At 38.7% G+C, this 20,940-nt stretch overlaps 1 long non-coding RNA gene across 1 annotated transcript; it reads left to right on the plus strand.

Annotated features, from left to right (window-relative positions):
* The first annotated feature begins 5,164 nt into the window (after positions 1-5,164).
* Positions 5,165-13,322, plus strand: LOC129634309 (uncharacterized). The gene is made up of 3 exons (XR_008705549.1): positions 5,165-5,526; positions 6,347-6,630; positions 12,893-13,322. It is a non-coding gene; the product is annotated as an uncharacterized LOC129634309 (long non-coding RNA).
* Positions 13,323-20,940: the final 7,618 nt, after the last annotated feature.

Below are 20,940 nucleotides of genomic sequence, written 5' to 3' on the forward strand. Positions count from 1 at the left end.
ACATTACTTTGCCAACAAAAGTCTGTCTAGTCAAAGCTATGGTTTTTCCAATAGTTGTGTATGGCTGCAAGAGTTGGACTATAAAGAAAGCTGAGCAGCAAAGAAATGATGCTTTTGAGCTGTGGTGTGGGAAAAGACTCTTGAGAGTCCTTGGACTGCAAGGATATCCAACCAGTCAATCCTAAAGGAAATAAGTTCTGAATATTCATTGAAAGGACTGATGTTGAAGATGAAACTCCAATACTTTGGCCACCTGATGCAAAGAACTGAGTCGTTTAAAAAGACCCTGATGCTGGAAAAGATTGAAGGCCAGAGGAGAAGGGGACGACAGAAGATGAGATGGTTGAATGGCATCACTGACTCTATGGACATGAGTTTAAGCAAGCTCTGGGAGCTGGTGATGGACAAGGAAGCCTGGCATGCTGCAGTCCATAGGGTCGCAAAGAGTCAGACATGACTGAGTGACTGAACTAATGGAACAAAAAATATCAGTGCAAAGCATATTTCTCAGTTGGACATATTATCCTTCCAATTAGAACTGATTACTTTCTTCCAGAAAATTTTCTCTGTCTCCCACTACAAAAAGGGAAAGCAGATTAGTGTTGAATTGGCCACTATGTTGTTAGCAGAATATGAAAACTAGTGCGCTTAGTCGCTCAGTTATATCTGTCCCTTTGTGACCCCATGGACTGTAACCTGCCAGGCTCCTCTCTCCATGGAGATTCTCCAGGCAAGAATACTGGAGTGGGTTGCCATACCCACCTCCAGGGGGTCTTCCCAACCCAGGGATCAAACCCAGGTCTCCTGCATAGAGGGTGGATTCTTTACCATCTGAGCCACCAGGGAAGCCATGTGAAAACTGCTAACCATACAAAAGAGACTTGATAAGTTAACCTTTAAAATGCATGTTTATCAAGTCAAGCTATAGAGTCGGAAAAAATACATAAAAACATACTTGACAGAAGACATTCTTCTAGCCTAAATAAATTCTATCAAAAAAAAGAGAGAAAGAGAGACTCACCTAATTTATAATTGGGCAGAAGATTTGAACATTTACTTCAAAAAAGAAGATGTACGAATAGCCAAATATATGAAAGCATGCTCAGTAGCTTCAATTAACAGGGAAATATAAATTGAAATGACATTGTGAGATCATCACAGAACCACCAGAATGGCTAAACCATTCCCCAAGTCAGCCACCCAGCAGACATCTGACAATGTCAATGAATGGGGATGGCAAATGGAAAACAGAACAGCCTACAACCAGAGAATTCCCATACCCTGGTGGTAGGAGTGAAAATTAGGACAACCATTTTGTGAAACCTTTTATTAGTATCCACTAAACACATATATCCTCCATGAACTTGCAGTTTTAATTCTAAAAACTCACCCAACAGAAATACAACATGCATTCATTTTTAAGGCCGTGATGGCACCAAAAGTTTACAAAAAGGCCTTCAAATGAAAACATTTCAAATGACTGTCAATGATGGAAAAGACAAAATGCAGTATATTCATTCAGCAGTTTAAAATAAGAACAGATTGCTGCATACAGCTGCATGAAAAGATAGCAGAACATTAAGTTGAACAAAGGAAGCCAGATCTCCAAAAGTTCATACCATAAATCACTTTATAGGAAGTTTTGCAACTGATAAAACTAATCCAGGATTAGTCAGAAAAGTGCTTACTTTTGAGGGTTTAGTGATTGAGTAGATCAGTAAGGGAGTTTTCTAGAGAGATTGTCTTGTTCTTTATCTTTGCTTCTCAAATTTCAGCACTTGGCTTTCCATGGAAATCTTGTTGCAATGTAGATTCTGATTTGAAAGGTCTGGGTGTGATTTGAGTTTCTTCATTTTAACAAGTTTCTACATAAACCAAAACTTCTGGTAAATGGATCACACTATTCAGAATGAATAGCCACATTTGATATATTCTTTTGAATAGTGAATGCATTGGTTTATTTGTAAAATTTCATCAAACTATGTTATATGGACTTCCTTTATATATGTTATGTTGTTATTATTCTTCAGTTACCTAGTTGTATTCAACCACTTGTGACCCCATGGACTGCAAAATACCAGGCCTCTCTGTTGCTCACCATCCCCCAAAGTTTGCCCAAGTTCGTGTCCATTACTTCAGAGATGCCATCCAGCCATCTCATCCTTTGATGCCCTCTTCTCCTTCTGCCCTCGATCTTTCCCAGTATCAAGGACTTTTCCAATGAGTCAGCTGTTCGCATCAGATGACCAAAATACTGGAGTTTCAGCTTCAGTATCAGTCCTTCCAGCAAGTGTTCAGGGTTGATTTCCCTTAAGATTGACTGGTTTGATCTCCTTGCTGTCTAGGGGACTCTCAGACGTCTTCTCCAGCACTACAGTTAGAAGGTATCAATTCTTTGGTGCTCTACCTTCTTTACCATCCAGTTCTCACATGTGACCACTGGGAAGATCATAGCCTTGACTATACAGACCTTTGTCAGCAGAGTAATGTCTCTGCTTTTCAACATACTGTCTAGGTTTGTCATAGCTTTCCTGCCAAGAAGCAAACATCTGGTTTCATGGCTGCAGTCACCATCCGCAGTGATTTTAGAACCCAAGAAGAGGAAATCTGTCACTAATTCCATATTCCCCCTTCTATTTGCCATGAAGTAATGGGGCTGGATGCCATGATTTTTTGATATTCAGTTTTTTTTTATATTCAGTTTTAAGCTGGTGCTTTCACTCTTCTCCTTCACCCCCATCAAGAGACTCTTTAGTTCCTCTTCACTTTCTGCCATTAGAGTGGTATCATCTTCATATCTGAGGTTGTTGATGTTTCTCCCACGTATCTTGATTGCAGCTTGTAGCTCATCTATCCCGGCATTTCTCATGATGCACTCAGTGTATAAATTAAACACATGGGGTAATAGCAGACAGCTCTGACATACTCCTTTCTCAATCTTTAACCAATCAGTTTTCTATGTAGGGTTCTGTATATATGTTATACTTCAATTAAAAAGTCTATATAAAACAAATGCATCTTGGAATGGAGGCCCAGAGTGAAATTTTAGCTGCATTTTCTAAGTGACAGAGAAAGAACTTGAAACTGTAGATTCTGAGTGAAAGCAAAGACACCAGTTTTGAAAAACTTAAGTCAATAAGATATCTATTGAAATTGTATAGGCAGCCTTATACAATGGGAGGGAAAACCTAAGGACCATGGCTGCAAAGGAAGAGACTCAAGCACCATCAGTGGGCCCTGGTGTCAGGAACTCAACAGACTTACCTGCACACCATTGTTGGAATAAACAGCCTCAAGCATCTTCAGTCATTGTGACCTGCTATTTACAGTTTAAAAGCTGAGAGAGTGCCAATTTGGCCTGAGCTATACCTGCACATCCACTATAGGGGCAGGGTGACTGATTAACCTGCTCTCATCAGACTCCATCTAGAGTAGGTGAACTAATTTCCGGAAGACACATTTTGGTGCATGTTTTCAAAATATGGTTGAGTTGATGCTGATGAGGCAGACAGTGATGTGGGGGAATCAGTCAAAAGACAGATTCACTGAAGCTACCTTTCAACTCCCTATTTCTTCTCTCTCTTATTGCTCCAGTAACTATCCCATGCTTCACTCACTGAGTCAGTTCTGTGATAATGTGTGTGTGTGTGTGTGTGTGTGTGTGTGTGTGTGTGTGTATTGTAATGGTAAAGTAGGAGCGGTCTCAGGCCAGCGTTTATACAAATCAGTATAAGGATGGCATTGCTGCTCCTTATGTGATTCACTCTGGGATGTTTTAATACTCACAAATGCAATTCTGGAAATAAAGCTTAGAAGACAAAAAAAGCTCCAAGTAAGCATGATGCATACTAAAGACAATAGGAAGTCCTCGTTGTTTCTATGGTTGGTTTGAAAGTCAAGTGCTGGATCTGGTGTGAAGCTAGTTCGGTTCCTCTAGTGGAAGTAGGTTGCTGCTACAGTCATGTTGAGTTTCTTAAAACTCTTGGGCAATAATGGAATCCAGTTGCTAATCTATACTGTTAGTCATTTTAGGAGTTATTAATTTGTAGTAATGTTCAACCGCCAGTTTCCCATCCCTTAGGAAACTCAGAAGAGTGTTTTGGATCCATCTGGGTAGAAAGCACAGCATAGACATAAGATCATTATCATCTGTGACACATTCAGGTCATGTTTTTTCTACATTTTGTTAGTTTCAATGAACCAGGGACAGCTAATGAATGATTTCCATTGGATAATTTTGTTTTTTCTGTTTTAAGTTTCAAGTTGCCTGTCTGGATTTCATTAACAGTGCAATGATTTACCCAAGAGGGGTTTGTTTCTTAACTTGATTGGGAAAGTTACATTGAGAAGGTGACTGTTTTGGTGGGAAAGGAGGTTTTTTTAATGTCATAATGATTGGATATGTGTGTGGAAGAAGCTTGAGGAATGCAATCTGCATTTGCAGCTGACTCTATCTTCCTCAAACTATGTATTGTCTGCATAAATAATGGCAAGCATATTTGCCAGTTAGGCACCAAAGCCATCAGCATTTTATTGCTCAGGGTAAATTACTACCATGAATGCAATAATACTAAAGTAATATATTAGATGTGTCTGAAAACGTAATAAAAGAGAGGGAAAACTGATTTTGAAACTGATTTTATTTATCTTTTTGTTTATATATTATTGCTTAATTTGGTACTTCAGGACTCTATGACTTGGTTCATTTTGCCATGTCCTTTTTCTTCTTTGCTTTATGGTAGTGATTTCATAGGTATAACTAGTACAGAACAGAAGAACAGAACCAAGTTATTTCATCAGGTTGATAAAATATGACAAATATAGCATAAAATGGTCTTATTTTTTTTCTGGAATCATCTGTCCTAACCAGTGCCACAAGAGAATTTTTTTGAAGAGAATTACTTAGTGGAATGGAGTAATGCATTTTCCAGCCAACAAAGGTCCGTCTAGTCCAGGCTATGGTTTTTCCAGTGGTCATGTATGGATGTGAGAGTTGGACTGTGAAGAAAGCTAAGTGCCAAAGAATGGATGCTTTTGAACTGTGGTGTTGGAGAAGATTCTTGAGAGTCCTTGGACTGCAAGGAGATCCAATCAGTCCATTCTGAAGGAGATCAGCCCTGGGATTTCTTTGGAAAGAATGATGCTAAAGCTGAAACTCCAGGACTTTGGCCACCTCATGTGAAGAGTTGACTCATTGGAAAAGATTCTGATGCTGGGAGGGATTGAGGGCAGGAGGAGAGGGGGACAACAGAGGATGAGATGGCTGGATGGCATCACTGACTCAATGGACATGGGTCTGAGTGAACTCCGGGAGATGGTGATGGACAGGGAGGCCTGGCGTGCTGCAATTCATGGGGTCGCAAAGAGTCGGACACAACTGAGCGACTGAACTGAATTGAACTGAGCACCTCCACATTCTCTCTACTATTATATCGGTGGATGCATCAACTCCCAAGCAACTCCCATTGCTACGCATCAGCACTATCACAGTCTGGAATTACCAATCTATGTTCTGATGGAACCCAGGTTAGTGGGGTTCCTTGTTGTGAAGTTAGTTTTCTTATGTAATCCTAGCATGTTCCCAGGCTAAGGATCATAGTTGTTTTGTCAAGTGACTATTTGTCTTTTGCCCATTTATTAGATTGGTTTCTTTTTGAATTGAAAGATACCAAAATGATAAGAAATATATGGAAGGTGCTCAACTGTCTCAGTTGATGCCCTTGAGAGTGAGCAGTCTCAGAATAGCCATTAATCTACTTAATTGGTTACTGCACTAACTACAGAACTCTCTCAGGGTGAGGATAGTTAGGACTTAGGATTTGGCACACTCAGCAAGGACTGCAGGCACACCAAAGACCCATGGCAGATGGCCTCTTCCACCAGATGCTAAAGCAAGAAAATGTAGAAAAAAATAAAATTATTGTTCATATATACTTTAAAAAATATTTTAAGTATGTAAAATATCTATAAGATGAATAAATAAATAAAAATGGAACAAGATATAAATAAATAAAATATTTTTAATAAAGCTGAACATTTTAACTTGTTTTCTTTTAGCTACATCCTATGAAATATATTTAAAAAATAAAGCTATTTTCAGCTCTACCATACAATGTCCATGTGGGTGCCAAATTAAAATTTAAAAAGTGATAACCCTTTGTGGTAGGCAGAATTCTCAGATGGATCTCAAGATTCTTGCCCCATATAACACCTGTTATCATCTCTTTCTACTTAATGATGGACAACCTGGTGATATAATGGGATATCTTTCCAATGACTGTATTACTTTATATGGGAAAAGAGATTTTACAGATGTAATTAAAGTCCCTAATCAGTTGACTTTCAGTCTTTTCAAGTGGAATTCATACTGGGTGGGACCCACCTAGACCTAGTTGGATGACAAGGAGCAGCAGCAGCCATTCTCCTGTGGGCCTGAAAGACATGAGTCACTAAGACTCCTAACAGCCACACTGGATTGAATTCAGTCAACAACTGGAATGAGCTTGGAAGAGACCCTGACTCCAGATGAGAATGAACCCAGTCCTAGTTGGCACCTTGATTTCAGCCTTGTTTGACCTGAGAAGAGAACTTAGATGAGCCTTGGCCAGATTTCTGATTTACAGAATGGAGGTAATAAATGGCAATTGTTTTCATTCTCCAACTTTGTGGTTGTTTTGCTGTAGCAGCAATAGGAAATACAATCTCAACACATATTATAACTAAAAGTGTGTGCCCAAATGTACTATACTCATAGCTCTCCTACATTTTCTGTGTAATCCTCTTTTTTTTTTTTTTTTAAATTGAGGTATAGGTGCTTTACAATTTTGTGTTAGCTTCTGCTGCACGACAACATGAATAATCCATATGCATACATATACCCTCTCCCTTTGAACCTCCTTCCCACCACACACATCCCACCCATCTAGGTCACCGTGGAGCACCTACCTGAGCTCCTTGGGCTGACAAGGTATAAAATAGTGTGGCTATCCACCTTTAGCCACCATTTCTTACCTATAAAAAGTAATTACTATTTCCTATAAATAACTGTGTATGACCACCCTACTTCAAATACTTTTGAAAAAATTACACAGAAAATATAGGACAGCTCTGAGTACAATGCCTAGAACAGGAAGAATGGTCTGTAAAGAGTCACTCTCCTTATTGAGCCAAAACCATGTTAATGGACACAGGTGAAGCAACTTAGAACTTTTATGCACCATAATTGTTCATTAACTCTTAGTTCTCAGTAACCAGATGAGGGACAGGCAACTTGTTCAGGCAGCAACTGCTGAATCCTGCAGACACGTGGTGGCAGCTTGGACATCATAACCCTGAATCTCTTTTCATTGAAAAAGTGCTAGAATGAAAAGAAAAAAGGGCTTCAATTATTATTTCTCAGATTGTCCCCATTTAGATATTCTCATATGACCAAAGGGTGTTGTAGAAAAAGTTTCATGACGGTAAAGGTAGTATCTTGTCATCATATATAATCTTCACTTAATCGTCTGTAATATTCCCATGGCTAAATAAGATAAGCAGGGCAACATTTGTAAGCAGGGAGGGGAGGGCATTCCTGGAAATAACTAAGCTTTAGGCTTTTCAAGTGAGAAGTAGGAAAAAATTGCAGTGACAGAAAAACTGCATTTATTGCACTAGACAAGCAGCTAAAAATTTCTCCATGGGGGGGAAAAATGAGATGATTTCCACCTAGGGCAATTCAAGGCAGTAGGATTACATTGCTTTTTGTTATGGAGAGCCACTTTTGCCCATAGATGTGGAAAACAAATAAAATACATCCCCCTCTGGCCTGTTCTTTTGCACTGGTGTTTCAAAATGCTGGTCCTCACAACTGAACGAGAATTAGGAGGATTTGTAGTGTATTTTGCACATAAGTCCTGCTTGTAACACTGCTAAAGACATCACACTCTGGAAGATAAAAGGAAGAGAATATTTGATTTATCTAAATTCTCTTAGACATTTTTAGCCTCTAGTATTCCTAACATTAAAAAGGTGTTTGAATTATTTTTATGAAGGAGAGGGGAGATCATTTTGATGGAGTAAGAGTTGACTTTGTGGTCTATGTTTATCATGATTATATTGTATTTCAAACATTCAGAAATTTTAGAAACATTCCTAAATGCGCTAAACTTTCCAGAATTCTCCAACCACTAGGACATTTGTCAATTACACAACTTAGAAAAGGGGCACCTGCCTCTTTGACCCACACATACACAAGGGGTATTGAGAATAAATGCTATTTTGCTATAAACAGTGTCACTTTCCCCATCTGGATCTTGTACCTTGATTTATGCAGAAAGAAAGCATTTTTTATTGAAGTAGCCAATCCATGAACTTTGCCATGCTTTTATTCTAACTGTATTAAAGTGTATGATATATATCTAGTCAATATCTCTCATACACATAGGCATGAATATTCTGTGGTTTCCGTGAGCCTGTGTGTGTAGGAAGCATAGCAACATCTATCTGGAAGCCCATAAGAGGGCTAACTGTCCTCCCACACTCCATTTTGTTCTGTCCTCTAAACTTTAAGACAAATATCTTTTTGTTTTTCATCTTTAATATCCAATTCCAAGCTCACTAGGGAATAGAGGATAGGATGCCTCAAAACTCACTTTGTCTCAGCTAGAACTATAATACAAACAAGACATACAACAAACTTTTCATGCTTCATTTTTTCTTCATACTTCAGAAGACACCTGCCCCAGGGGCTTGCGGCTAATGGGCTGCAGAAGGCTCAGGTCATCGTTCAAATTCAGTAGTCCCCATGTGATGTCCAGTCCAAGATCAGCGATGATTTCAGAATACTTCACCTGTCTGAGTCTACTTACCATGCAGCTTTTTTCAGGACTTGAAAGTCTCCTTACCATCCCCTCCCTGCCTCCCACCTCCAACACCTTTTAAGACAGAAAAAGTGACCCTCGTGCGTTAGACAATCCTACATCAAGGTGAATCCTTGATAACCAGCTCTGTTCCCCCTTATACCTTGTAAACATGCTAATTAAAAGGAGCTTAGTTGTGAAGATCAATGGAGAAAGAACACAGAAACCAGGGCCAGCCATTTTGTCTGTATCTCTTCCCATTTACTGCATGAACTTTTTGCTGACTGGCTTCTGGGAGTCCACTGAAAGAAGAGTGTCGTGACCTATAACCTCTCAACATCACATTTCAAAAACTGTCTTCAATAAGAAAAAAGCAGATGCCACAGACACCACTTGTGTCACAGAAATTCTCCTCTCTGCCTAGAATATTATAGCACCTTATAACCGCAAAACATGAAATGCTCTCACTCCCTCACCCACAATGGGATTTTCACTGAGAGTCTCCTTAGGAAAAACTAGCCACTTTTCCACTTTATAAAAGTGTTTGTGTTTTGCAAGATATGCACGATGACTATACACAATTTTTGATGGATGATCTCAGGCTCAGATACCTCTGTACTTGCGCATAGAGCCAACTTACCATGTTCACACCATGGTCCTTCTTGACAGCCCTCAAAAAGTATGTGAAATGGGCTACTGAGTTCCTGCTTCCCAGGTAGCTACAGATGTTAGCAGAACAGATTTTCTTAGATTTCAAAAGTAGCATTAAAAAAATCCATACAAATCACCTATCTAGAAAATCCGTGTTTAGTTTTTTAAGGGACCTCCATACTGTTGTCCACAGAGGCTGTACCAATTTACATTCCCACCAACTGTGCAAAAGGTTACATTCCCACAAATGTGCAAAAGTCCCTTTTCTCCACACCTTCTCCAGTATTTATTGTTTGTAGATTTTTTGATGATGGCCATTCTAGCTGGTGTGAAGTTGTACTACATTGCAGTTTTGATTGCATTTCTCTAATAGTAAGTGATGTTGAGCATCTTTTCATGTGTGTTACATATATGCAATGGAATATTACTCAGCCATGAAAAAGAAGTGAAATTGAGTAAGTTATAGAGATGCAGATGACCCTAGAGTCTATTATGCAGATTGAAGTAAGTCAGAAAGAGAGAAACAAATATGGTATATTAACGTATATATGCAGAATCTAGAGAAATGGTACTAATGACCTTATTCGCAGGGCAGTAAATAAGTAATATAGAGACACACACATAGAAAACAGACTTGTAAACATGATGAAGGAAGAGGTGGGAAGAACTGAGAGAGTAGCTCTGACATATATACTCTAGAGAAGGCAATGGCACCCCACTCCAGTACTCTTGCCTGGAAAATCCCATGGACAGAGGAGCCTGGTGGGCTGTAGTCCATGGGGTCGCTAAGAGTCGGACACGACTGAGCGACTTCCCTTTCACTTTTCACTTTCATGCATTGGAGAAGGCAATGGCAACCCACTCCAGTGTTCTTGCCTGGAGAATCCCAGGGACGGGGGAGCCTGGTGGGCTTCCGACATATATACTACCACATGCAAAATAGACAACTAGTGGGAAGCTGCTGTATAGCACAGGGAGCTCAGCCTGGTTCTCTCATGACCTAGAGGGGTGGGGTGGAGGAGTGGGAGGGAGACTTGAGAGAGGAGGTGTATGTAGACACAGGGCTGACTCACACTGTTGTGCAGCAGAAACTAGCACAACATTGCAAAGCAATTATACTCCATTAAAAAAAAAATCCATGAATGTTATGCATTCATTTCTATATTGGTTTTTTTAAAAAAATCAGGACGAGGATATGGCAAAATGAAATGAAATAACCGAGGTCAAGGGGAAAAGGGACAAGGATTGTGGGGTCTCACATATTTATTAATGATGAAGAGTTAATTTAACCCTCACTTTCCTATCAATGGGGAAAAAGGAAACAAAAGAGGGTAGTTACTGGGTCCCAATCTGAATGTGCCCCAGAATCCCTTGGAGCACCTTTAAATAATAAGATTCCTGAAACCTTTCCTGAGACTTGCTCAACCAACATCTCCAGGAGAGAATCCAACATGCCTGCGCTTTTCTAAGCATCCCCAGGTGAACCTAACATTTAGCTGGTATTAGAAATCACTGGGCTAAATGACTTTTGTTTTTTCATTAAAAAATGTGATATTAATTCCTAAAGAGAAGCAGAATATTGTAGAATTTAGATCTCATTTATGATGACTCACCTGACTCAATTCATATAGTCAAAGTGATTTGGGGAAGATGAATTCAACAATATGTTTAATATGATGTTTCATAAGCTATGACTTCAGATCCTTGTTTACTTATTTGATGCAGTCTACTTACACTTCCATCAAAGTGTGCCTCTAATGTATAAGTTACATTTTTAACAACAAAAAAATGATCCAAAGCTGTGCTAATTAAAACAAAATAGGATAAATAACTTTAAGAGATAACAGCAGTTTGATTTAGAAGCATGCATAAAGTGTGCAGACTTTCTGAATGAAGACTGTTTTCAGGATAATCTGAATGTTTTTCAGATTCCCCAAAATTGTCCCATTTACATATTTGCTGTTAATGGTGAAAAATCCTAAAAGATCAGTTGTCTAAAGGTAAATTTCATAATTATCATAATCGTACACACTATCACAGCAGTAGAACATGGACACAGAAAGACATCAAATAACAGAAGGGCTTATATTCTTTCCTCCAAAGTAATTTATCCCACCAAATCCTCCCTCCCAAAGGCCACCGTGTTTTTCCTGGTCTGCTCTTAGTCCTTGTAGTGCGACCTCCACAACTGGAACAGATGTTCATAGAAATGTTTGGCTTGTCAATTTCAGACACTAATCATTGACTTTCACTAGGAGAGAAGATACAGCTTATTTAAAATATCTTAATTCCCCACTCCATCAAGATTTGAAAGGTAGATCAAAAATACTATTCTTAGTTCTTCTGTTGGTTTTTTTATGATTCAAAATAGCATTTCTTAAGAGTCTATTTCTTGTTTTATTATTGGTTGAGGCATCTCTCGACTCCCCTCTGTATAACACGGGGATTTTGAAGCCCCTAATTTTCTCTCCTATGTCCGTCCCCACAGGCCTTACTCCTTTCCCCTTTCACATTTCAGCATAGATAAATCACTTCTATAGTATGTTAAATTCTTCAATTGTTATCATATGTTGATTCTAAGTTTTAAAACCTAATACTCATTATGACTGTAGAAATGCTGTCCATTGCAGAACAAATAGGATGCGATAGTTACATTTTCTTTTCTACTCACTTACTTTTATGATACCCTTGAGAGTGAACAATGCCCCTAATTCCAGATTGAACATGTTCTTTTTGCTTAAATTCCTTCTGTGTAACATGCTAATAATCATCATGCCGTCTTATGGTTTGCTTAATAATTGTCCCAAGATATTCTTTGTACAATCTTGCTTGCTGTTTTTAAGTATCTAATTATGTTTTTTTTTTTTTGAAGATTCCTCTTAACTTTCTCAGAACTCCCATTTTTGTATCCTTTCTATTTATTACTTAGGGTTCATTCTCTTCTATATCCAGGGACCCACTGATTTCCTATTTTTGTCCAGTAGCTTTTCTTTTCGGAGAAGGCAATGGCACCCCACTCCAGTACTCTTGCTTGGAAAATCCATGGATGGAGGAGCCTGGTAGGCTGCAGTCCATGGGGTCGCTAAGAGTCGTACACGACTGAAGTGACTTAGCAGCAGCAGCAGCTTTTCTTTTAGGCAGGTCTCATCCAGGAAATTACATCTAGTCAGTTCTTCTGGGATCTTGCCACCATTTCTTTTATCAAATGTCATCCTTTTTTTTGACATTCACTCTCATTTTCCTGAAGTATATGAAGTGAATGAAGTAATATGTTAAGGATAAATAGAACGTAAATTCTCTTAATTCTTAATTAAAAAAATTTTCCAGTAATCATGTACAAATGTGAGAGTTGGACCATAAAAAAGTCTGAGCACCAAAAAATTTATGCTTTCGAACTGTAGTGCTGGAGAAGACTCTTGAGAGTCCCTTGAAAAGCAAGGAGATCATACCAGTCAATCCTAAAGGAAATCAACCTTGAATTTTCATTGGAAAGACTGATGCTGAAGCTGAAGATCCAATGCTTTGACCACCTGATGTAAAGAGCCAACTCATGAGAAACAACCCTGATGCTGGGAAAGATTGAGCCAAGAAAAGAAGGGGATGACAGAGGATAAGATGGCTGTAAGGCATCGCCAATTCAATGGACATGAGTTTGAGAAAGCTCTGGTGAAGGACAGGGAAGCCTGGAGTGCAGCAGACCATGGGGTCACAAAGAGTCAGACTTGGCTGAGTGACTGAATAACAACAACAAAAAGTATCTATGCTTTCTAAATCTTCTGTTCTATATAAAGTTGAGAATCTGAATTGAATGGATAGTTTTTAATAAAAATATGATACTAAATGTCTTCCTGCAAATACAGAGCATTTCATCCAATAGCAAAAGATATTGACAGATGTATTAAAGTAATATTGCCTAATAACTCCAAAGTCCACAGAGTTTCATAGGTACATTCTTTAATTCATTCAAGGGCAAAACAATTTTCATGCTCGTAACTAATTCAGATCATAGGGTAAAAAAAATGAAACATTCAAATTATTTTTAAAGGCCCAATACAATGTTAACATCCTAAATTTGCAAACTACAAAACTAGAAATAAATGAATTTTACATTTGAATATTGATGCAATACTTAATAAATTATTAGGAAATAAAATTCAGCTGGGCATTAAAAAATAGAATACTATCTAACCAAGTGAAGTTCATTCATAATGACTCCAAAATAGAAAATCTATTGTTAAAATACATCATATACAAAGGTCAAAGGAGAACATTATTCATGAATATCTCAGTGGATCTGGGAAAGGATCTGACTGCATTTAATATCCATATTTAGTTTAATGAAATAGGAATTTTATATATATATATATAAAGAAATACATTTTTACATAAATGAAGGAAACATTATATGTGCATGTATATGTCAGTGGAACTAGGCCAATGAAAGAAAGTAGATAAATACAAAGGGAATATGAAAGTAAAATTATAACTATCTTCATATACCTAGAAATTTTAGGGAAATCAGAAATCATTATAAACAAGAGATCAATTACATAATCAACAATAAAAATAGTGTTTTTTCTATATAGAAGTCAATATTGAAAATGTAGTAGAAGGAAACAAATGGTCTAAAGTAGGAGTCAGCAAACTTTATAAGTAAAGTGTATTTTACTTGTAAATTTTAAGCTTTGCAGCTCATGTGGTCTCTGTTCCAACAATTCAACCCAAAGCAACCATAGATGGTATGTAAACAAATTGGCACCGGCTATGGTCTGTTAATCTTTATTTAGGCAAAAATATTTTAGGTAACCCCTGGCCTAAAATAACAAGATAGAAATGCCCAAGCACCTTAGCAAGAAATATTAATCATGCTTTTAAAGTAAAATTAGATTCAGCTAAGGGGATAAAGGGAGTTCCCGATGGTTCAACAGGTAAGGAATCAGCCTGCAATGCAGGAGACACAGGAGACGTGGGAGATGCAGGTTCAGTTCCCGGGTTGGGAAGATCCACTGGAAGAGGAAATCGCACCCCACTCCAGTATTCTTGCCTGGGAAATCCAGTGGACAGTGGAGCCTGGTGGGCTACAGTCCATGGAATCACAGAGTCGGACACGACTGAGTGAATAAACACATAAACAAGGAGGAAAAAATTCGTTTTGTGCTCCTTTATAGTAAGATTCAATACTGCAATGATGTCAGTTTTCCCGAATCCTTTTGTAAATCTAATATAATCTGTTTAAATTATCAACTAGAGCTCATCTAGAGCCCAATAAAGAAATGAAAGGAAAGGACAAATTAACAAAAAAGAACCATATATATAAAAAGATCTTGGTGGAAGTATAAATCAACGTGACCTGCCTGAAAGGCAGTCTTGTGACATCTGTCAAATTTGTAAAAGCACAATCCTTATGACTCAGTAATTCTGGTGATAGAAATTCACACCCTACTGATGCATATGCAGATGTTTATCAAAAGCTGTACTGTTTGTACCAAATCTTCTAACCGTGTTCACATCTTACTTTGTTTATACCATTAGTATGGTCCAGGCCATCTCGGCGAGTTATTAAAAGCTATTTGATTTATTTTTATACTCATCTCTCTATTATTTAAAGTCTCTCTATTTTTTAAAGCCTTAATAAATGTTTTGTTTAGTTCTAATATCCAAGAGAACATCAGCATACTCTGGAAATTGTTTGGAAGCTAACTTTTGACTTGCCCTGAAATTGTCAAATACTTGAGTGTCCTTTGCAATGAAAACAAGGAATCAGATGCACCCAATAAAACGTACAATGAGCGTGCTCAGAAAGGCGAAATTATAAACTGGCTACTAGAACTATGTTGCTCAAACTGTGTCCTATTGACACTGGAGTACTCTCTCCACATTCCCACCCCTTCCACATAAACACATGTTCCAATGGGAAAACATGGTTCCATTTTAGATTAAGTTTGGGAATGTGTGTTATCCAAATGTAGTTAATAAGATAGCATTTTTCTTTTCCCTTCATGAAGAGTTTGGGGAAATATGTTGCTGCTGTTTAGTCGCTAAGTCGTGTCCGACTCTTTGGGACCCCATGGACTGCAGCACGCCAGGCTTCCCTATCCATCACCAACTCCCAGAGCTTGCTCAAACTCATGGCCATCGAGCTGGTGATGCCATCCAACCATCTCATCCTCTGTCATCCCCTTCTCCTCCTGCCTTCAGTCTTTCCCAGCTTCAGGGTCTTTTCTGATGAGTCAGTTCTGTGCATCAGGAGACCAAAATATTGGAGCTTCAGCTTCAGCATTAATCCTTCCAATGAATATTCAGGACTGATTTCCTTTAGGGTTTGATCTCCTTGCAGTCCAAGCACCCCTCAAGAGTCTTTTCCAGCACCACAGTTCAAAAGTATCTATTCTTCAGCACTCAGCTTTCTTTATAGCCCAATTCTCACATCCATACATGACTATTGGAAAAACCATAGCTTTGACTAGATGGACCTTTGTCGGTAAAGTAATCTTTCTGCTTTTTAATATGCTGTCTAGGTTGGTCATAACTTTTCTTCCAAGGAGCAAGCGTCTTTTAATTTCATAGCTACAGTCACCATCTACAGTGATTTTGGAGCCCCAGAAAACAAAGTCTCTCACTGTTTCCATTTTTTCCCCATCTATTTGCCATGGAGTGATGGGACCAGATACCATGATCTTAGCTTTTTGAGTAGCCTGCCAGATTGTTCTATCTATGGGATTTCCCAGGCAAGAATACTGGAGTGGGTTGCTATTTCCTTCTACGGGGAATCTTCCCAACCCAGGGATTGAACCCAAGGCTCCTACACTGGCAGGCAGATTCTTTTACCACTGAGCCACCTGGGAAGCTCTTAAGGAAATTTAATCTCAGTTCAGTTCATTCACTCAGTCGTGTCCGACTCTTTGTGACCCCATGAATCGCAGCACGCCAGGCCTCCCTGTCCATCACCAATTCCCGGAGCCCACTCAGACTCACGTCCATTGAGTCAGTGATGCCATCCAGCCATCTCATCCTCTGTCGTCCCCTTCTCCTCCTGCCCCCAATCCCTCCCAGCATCAGTCTTTTCCAGTGAGTCAACTCTTTCAATGAGGTGGCCAAAGTACTTAGAGAAATTAAAATAAATAGTACCAGGTTTTCTTGGGAGGATGATTCTAAACTATACATAGAGTTGTTGTTTAATTATTAATATTGTTATTATTAATGTTATTTAAATATTGGTAACTGTCAAACTTGAATAGATGTACATGACAGCCTGTTCACTCTTTTCTCCCCTTCATTTACAAAAGCTGGAAGGTGTTGACAAAAGGTGTTTTTGACATTAGCAATTCTCAGATGCCCTGTTACGTGAAAGTGAAAGTGAGGTAGTTCAGTCATGTAAAACTCTTTGCGGTCCCATTGACTGTAGCCCACCAGGCTCCTCCATCCATGGAATTTCCTAAGCAAGAGGACTGGAGTGGGTTGCCATTTCCTTCTCCAGGGGATCTTCCCGACCCAGGGATAGAACCTGGGTCTCCCACATTGTGGGCTGATGTTTTACCATTGGAGCCATGTTATATAACTCTGTACATTTTTTTCCATGAATTAAGAAAACAAAAAAAGAACAAGAAGATCCTAAAGGGCAGAAAAACCATACGAGTTGATTAAAGCCAGGAAAAACAATATTGGTTTTGTGTAGACACCATCTCCACTGTCTAGAAATGCACAGTTTGTCAAAAGAAAAGAAAAAATATATTCTGCAAACAGATTCAAATATTGCCTTCTATCTTCCTGGCATAATGAGTAAACGAAATAATGGCACATCTTTGACGGCAAATCGCAGTGTTTCTGTGTCAGGACTTCGGGGCTTGGGGGGTGGCTCAGAAGCCCTTGAACGGTGAGCACCGGCTTGCAGTGAAGAGGCTGCACTTTCAGCCTTACCCTCACTGCTCTGCCTTTGACGCAATCACCTCTCCTCTGAGTGCTTCCTCGGCCTTCCCTCCCTGCCTACCCCCAGCCTTATTTCATTTTTTCATAGGCTCTGAAAATGCAATGGAGAATAAAAATGTGGTGAGACCTGCCTCCAGCACCTATGCCCTGCAGTTCTAAGCTGACAAAAATGTCAAGAAAGTGACAGTAAAATATGCGAAGAGAAAGCCCTGCAAACAGGCACAGACCCCAGACTGGCACTTTCACCACACTGGGTCATGGTTTTCAAACAGAAATAGCAGTTGTGGGATTTATTATATCCAGCATCACTTGTTAAATTTTACACTATGCAAATGATATATAAAGTATACCGAAGGGGAAGCTACGGAAGATGGAATGAGCGAGGCCTGTAAGTGAAGGGACAGATGGACTCCACAGAGCGCTAATGGAGGGACCTCCGCACCATCAGTGGGATGAACACAGTCCCCCTCTGCGGGTACGGAATAGGGTGAGGGGGCTGGTAAGGAGAGCCGGCTCTGTCTACACTAGTCCTGTAATATGGTTGGAAAGTTGAAACACACGTCTATTTCATTGGAAAACCCCTGGCAGATAGCCTAGTTAATTTCCCTGAACAATTTCAGTATTTATTCAGTAGGATTTTAAATAGTCCCAAGCACACACAGTCTTCCTGAAATGAACAAGAACTTTTGAGAAGCTGTGAACAATAATTGTCACTGCTTTCTGAGCTGTTGATGAAAGCTTGGTTTTTCAAGTATCATCTAATTTAATCTGTTCAACTCCCTTGCAAGTTACGTCTTTGTTTTGTTTTTGCCTTTTCCTCATTTGAAAAAGGAGGAAACTGAGGCTTACAAGAGAAGAACTTTCTCAAAATCTTAGAGTTGTTAGTTGGCAGAACATGGATTTAAATCTACACTCATCTGATCCCAGATGGCCATCTTGACTCAATGTTCCCTCCATGAAAGAAAACAGTTTATTCAAGTTCATTAATAAAGATGCTTGCAAGCCATTGTTTTAAATAGTGAACATAACTTGGAGCATACTAGAGAAAGAGTTGTAGGTATTCTGCATTTACTAATTTAAAATTGCAGTAACCCTTTCTCTTCTAATACAAATTGAGAAGTTCTGTAAACGTTGTTTCTTTATCTTTCAACAGACTGAGAAACCAAAGCATGTAGGAATGAAATGTCCTATTTTGTTTACATTAATAGCCACAGTACTCTTGTAAAAGTAGGGAGAAACATTCATATAAAATGACTTCATCAAAGCAGAATCAGGTTCCTCCCTTAAGACATCGGATACCATGGGTATGTTTATAATTGATGGTTTTAAAGTGCAGTTGAGGTGCCCTACTTAACTTGGGGTATGTGCAACTTAATTGCACGTAAAATTAGCAACTCACGACCTTAAAAAAAAAGAGAGAAAACAGAAGAAAAAAGAAGGGAAAAAAATAAGAGCAAGTGAGAAAGCATACAAGACTCAATTGCCCTTGAAATTTTCACGCAACATTTGCCACAGGAAATTAATCTGCACACAGAAGAAGGGAAGACCCCTGTAATCTTATGTTATTCAAGGCACCCAGCTGCTGCACCCAGCAGGTGATGGCAAAGCCAGTAGAACCCGGGGTGTGTGGTTCCCTCTCTCTCTGGACAGGTGGTGGGACCATTTATGCACCTCCACTCTGATCACAGCTGTAAGGAAAGCCATAAAACTGCCATTGGAATCCAAATGTCTTATCAGTGGAAATATCTAAAGCCAATAACAACTCCAGTGATAACCCCTTAATGTTCAAATAGATCCCTGAGGGCAGGCGAGACAGTTTCTCCTTCAAGAAGGCCAGCATGGGTTTGGTTAAAAGCCAGAACACGCTAGTGTCCATAAGCCCCATCTCTCATGGCACTCTTTCATAAATTATATTATTACTTTAAAGGCAGATTGTGAGGAAGAAAGAATAACAGCTTTAATTCAATTTACATATGAATAGGAGAATATGTGCAGGTATTGGAAATGAACTTCTATTTAAAATATGAGCTGCAGAACAAAGAGAGCCTGATGAGCAGTCTTTGTGTGAGGTGCAATGCTCTCATTTACCTTAGCGCTGGTTCAAAGTGTTCTTAACAGTCTCTGACCACTTCCTGGAAAACTTTTCAAACCATTATTTTCAGCGTTCTCCTTTTTTCCTTATTTAAATTATTCCAGTGTGCATTTTATGCAGATAGAAGGTTTGCATGTATTTCGCAAAAATAAATTGAGGGTGGGGTGGGGAGTTAAGCCTCTTCCATCATAATTTGAGCCATCAGTTGGTGGTGAACTAAAACAATATTTTTAACCAGATTTAATGAATATAACCGCATGTATTCTTTATATTGGTCACATATTCTTTCACAGAAAGACAACAAAAAGCAAAACAAAAAACCAAAACACAGAAAGATCTTTCATATATCTTATCATGTGTTAGTCCCTCAGTTGTGTCCGACTCTTGTGACCCCATGGGCTATATAGCCCGCCAGACTCTTCTGTCCATGGAATTCTCCAGGCAAGAATACTGGAGCAGGTAGCCATTCTCTTCTCCAGGAGATCTTCGCTAACCAAAGATCGAACCTGGTCTCCTGCATTGCAGGTAGGTTCTATACCATCGAGCCACCAGGGAAGACCTATATCTTATCTTAGAGGAAGTTAATATATTTATATTCTGCCTACCAGAAATCTAAACCCTATGTTTTTTTGCTAGAAATAGGAATATTTACAGTGAAAAACATTTTGAATTCTTACTTTCTACCTGTACCAGAAATTAAATATAAATAGTGGAAAAATATTTACAATTAGTACATTGAAGAAGTCCTATCGTATATAAGAACTTCCAACATCATTTACCAATTTCAGCATTCTTTTGGCCAAAATCTTGTGTACCTGATGTTGATTGTTAATCTGATTGTAAGTTTACTAGTTAATTTTTCTCTTCATTATTTTTCTTTCCAAAATTCATACTCATTAGAGAATCTGTGTTTCCTATATCAAATACTGTGTGTTGAAGTTGGTAACTTTCTAGAAATGAAGACGTCTTTCAAAGGTCTTTTACTTCTAAAATTGTGCTTTTAATTTTCATAAAGCAGAGAAGCACTCTTTTCTTTCAGCACATAACTAGCATATTACATGGTCTTGACTGAGTTTCTCTAATCCTTTGAAAACATGTCTTAGAAAACTTGCCCCCTTTTTCTTATAGTCAATTCCTTATTTTCCTTGGTACTTTGTACATGGTATGATTTAAGTGGAAATTGAAAACCATATGTATTCGATTTTTAATCATACACATATATTTACACAGGTCTATAGGAGACCTAAAGGAAAAGTGAAATGCCCAAGAGAAAAATAAAAATAAAACCTAATTTTCCTACAGGCTGTATTTCCTTAAATGGTATTAACTAACCAGAGATACCATTATTTTAAGCTGGTCTGACACATTATTTAGAAGTTAACAAGACAGCTTTGACTTGATCTAGACTAAGTATGATTCTGCCATCTGCCA

This window comes from Bubalus kerabau, chromosome 19 (genome assembly GCF_029407905.1).
Source record: "Bubalus kerabau isolate K-KA32 ecotype Philippines breed swamp buffalo chromosome 19, PCC_UOA_SB_1v2, whole genome shotgun sequence".
Lineage (NCBI taxonomy): Eukaryota > Metazoa > Chordata > Mammalia > Artiodactyla > Bovidae > Bubalus > Bubalus kerabau.